General features: G+C 44.4%; 1 pseudogene; it reads left to right on the plus strand.

The window, feature by feature from the left end:
- Positions 1 to 810: 810 nt before the first annotated feature.
- Positions 811 to 3,216, plus strand: LOC139028570 (E3 ubiquitin/ISG15 ligase TRIM25-like; annotated as a pseudogene).
- The last annotated feature ends 346 nt before the right edge of the window (positions 3,217 to 3,562 follow it).

Here is a 3,562-nt window from a genome sequence, read left to right on the forward strand (position 1 = left end):
TGCATTTTGGAACGTATTTAATTAAATGTAACATACTTCATTTTAAACAAAAATACACTTGCAAATAGTTGGCTCAAACAGCAACAAGATTCTCAGTAATGCTTAGAATTTCTTTTTTCTTGCTTGTTGACAGTTGATAGTGTATGTTGTTAACTACCTCAGTTGAGCACGTCACTCTGGAGAAGCTAAATGACTCAAATGTATATGTGAAAATGAACATACCAAATGAACTGCAAAGCAGACTGGGTATTATTATTGTTCTTTATTCAGGCAGAGCTCATTAGATTTATACACAACATGCTTTGCAATTATTCATTTTTACATTTACATGTTAGTAATTTAGCAGACGCTCTGTTTAGTGCATTCATATTAAGACAGCTAGGTGAGACAACAACATATTACAATCGTATCAAATACATTTTCCCTCAACAAAGTATTTATGAACATTTTTACATTTATACATTGATATTTAGTTAATTTAGCAGACGCTSTTATCATACCATAGTGCTATCAGACTTCTGATACCAATGAAGCGTGAAAGAGGGGCCACAATATGTTAACTGCTATAAAAAATGTGTTGTGTTTTGCAAATAAAAAACACAAAATAGATTGGAGTATAGTTCAACCCAGTGTAATTCAAAAGACAAAATAAAGAAACCACACCCCCTCTACATACAGAGTACACAGTCAAGTAGGAAGCCACTCCCTGTCCTCTGGTGTAAAGTTCCATGAAAGAAAGTTATTGTTGACACTGAACAGAAAGTCATCTWTGACACTGSCATTGCTTAACCTAYKGGMGAGAGCACCAAAATGGCAGAGAATCAGGAACTGTTCTGTTGCTCCATCTGTCTGGATCTACTGAAGGATCCRGTGACTACTGCCTGTGGACACAGTTACTGTATGGGCTGTATTAAAGAAAGCTGGGATCAGGATGTTCTGAAAGGTGTTTATAGCTGTCCACAGTGCAGACAGACCTTTATCCCAATACCTGTTCTGAACAGGAGCACTGTGCTGGCTGAGGTGGTGGAGAAACTGAAGAAGACAGGACTCCAGGCTGCTCTCCCTCCTGCTCTGTGCTATGCTGGACCTGGAGATGTGGKGTGTGAYRTCTGCACTGGGAGAACTCAAAGCTGTCAAGTCCTGTCTGATGTGTTTGGCCTGTTACTGTGAGATTCACCTCCAACCTCACTATGAATCTCCTGCTTTCAAGAAGCACAAGTTGGTCAAAGCCACCGCACAACTACAGGAGAAGATCTGCTCTCATCATGACAAACTGCTGGAGGTTTACTGTCGTACCGATCAGCAGTGTATCTGTTATCTRTGTACAATGGATGAACATAAAGGCCATGATAGTGTCAGCTGCAGGAGATAGGACTGAGAAACAGGTAAATATKGGATGAAACAGGTAAATATTGGATGAAACGGGTAAAAACTGGATGCTTAAATGTCACTTTACTATTCATGTCTGAAGTTCTGTTCACTGGTGTTATTGATAATCCCAATATATAGAAAAAGAACATTTTTAAAGACAGTATTTGGGGTCCGAGGTCCAATAAATATGTTTAGATGCATTAGTTCCCTGCTTGACTGAAGTAGATCACCTAATGTAATCATGGTTTTTATCATCATTATGTAAAACATTTTCTCTCTGCAGAGGCAATTAAAAAGAGTCAGCTGCAATCTCAGAAGACAATCCAGGAGAGRGAAGGAGATGCAGGAGCGGAGACAAGCTGTGGACTCTCTGAAGGTGAGTGTTGGACATTTACTGTATACCATACAAACTTTGGGTTAATTAGAAAATGTTCTTATCAGGACACACTTGYAGTGTTATCTAAAATGGGTTGTGGATTCAATCTGTACTGCCGAAGTATCGTAGAAGATCCGTGTTATAGCTAGATTTAAATTTAAAGGCAATGTTCCTCCGTTCGCGGAGACTGCATTCACAGTAAACGCTGCATATGTCAGAAATTACATTTAAAACGTAATGCCTATCTGGATGTAATCCAGCCCTTGATTTGGGTGCAGACAACATGGTAAACAAAGTCACATTTAAACTTTTTTGACATCACATACACAAAATACATATTGAATACACAGATACTGCTCAACAGAGACAATAAGAGCACTACGTTGGGGAACAGGCTGTCACGAGTCCAGTACCAGCTGGTTGAAAATGAACCCCWCGTTTCTCTGTGAGTTAACAGTGCTCTGTACAGGCAGAAGTTAGTAAGTATGAGACAGTCTTTACTGAACTGATTGGGTCCATTGATAGAATACTCACTGAGGTGAAAATGTTGATTAGAAGCCAGGAGAAGACTGCAGTGAGACGGGCTGAAGGACTCCTGGAGTAACTGGAGCAAGAGATAGCTGAGCTGAGGAAGAGAAGCACTGAGCTGGAGCAGCTCTCACACACAGAGGATCACATCCATAGCCTGTGTCCTCTCCCATCCTGCCTGTCATCTCACACCTCTCCTTTAGACAGCATGATGTTCTCTCCTCCTGAGCCTGTGTCCTCCCCATCCTGCCTGTCATCTCACACCTCTCCTTTAGACAGCATGTGTTCTCTCCTCCTGAGCCTGTGTCCTCTCCCATCCTGCTGTCATCTCACACCTCTCCTTTAGACAGCATGATGTTCTCTCCTCCTGAGCCTGTGTCCTCTCCCATCCTGCCTGTCATCTCACACCTCTCCTTAGACAGCATGATGTCTCTCCTCCTGAGCCTGTGTCCTCTCCCATCCTGCGCCAACTCACACCTCTCCTTTAGACAGCATGATGTTCTCTCCTCCTGAGCTGTGTCCTCTCCCATCTGCCTGTCATCTCACACCTCTCCTTTAACAGCATGATGTTCTCTCCTCCTGAGCCTGTGTCCTCTCCCATCCTGCCTGTCATCTCACACTCTCCTTTAGACAGCATGATGTCTCTCCTCCTGAGCCTGTGTCCTCTCCCATCCTGCCTGTCATCTCACACCTCTCCTTTAGACAGCATTGATGTTCTCTCCTCCTGAGCCTGTGTCCTCTCCCATCCTGCCTGCCAACTCACACCTCTCCTTTGACAGCATGAGTTTCTCCTCCTGAGCCTGTGCCTCTCCCATCCTGCCTGCAACTCACACCTCTCCTTTAGCAGCATGATGTTCTCTCCTCCTGAGCCTGTGTCCTCTCCCATCCTGCTGCCAACTCACACCTCTCCTTTAGACAGCATGATGGTTCTCTCCTCCTGAGCCTGTGTCCTCTCCCATCCTGCCTGTCATCTCACACCCTCTCCTTTAGACAGCATGAGTGTCTCTTCCTCCTGAGCCTGTGTCCTCTCCATCCTGCCTGCAACTCACACCTCTCCTTTAGACAGCATGATGTTCTCTCCTCCTGAGCCTGTGTCCTCTCCCATCCTGCCTGTCATCTCACACCTCTCCTTTAGACAGCATGGTGTTCTCTCCTCCTGAGCCTGGTGTCCTCTCTCATCCTGCCTGCATCTCACACCTCTTTTAGACAGCATGATGTTCTCTCCTCCTGAGCCTGTGTCCTTCCCATCCTGCCTGCCAACTCACAACCTCTCCTTGACAGCATGAC

This window comes from Salvelinus sp. IW2-2015, linkage group LG13 (assembly GCF_002910315.2).
Source record: "Salvelinus sp. IW2-2015 linkage group LG13, ASM291031v2, whole genome shotgun sequence".
Taxonomy (NCBI): Eukaryota; Metazoa; Chordata; class Actinopteri; order Salmoniformes; family Salmonidae; genus Salvelinus; species Salvelinus sp. IW2-2015.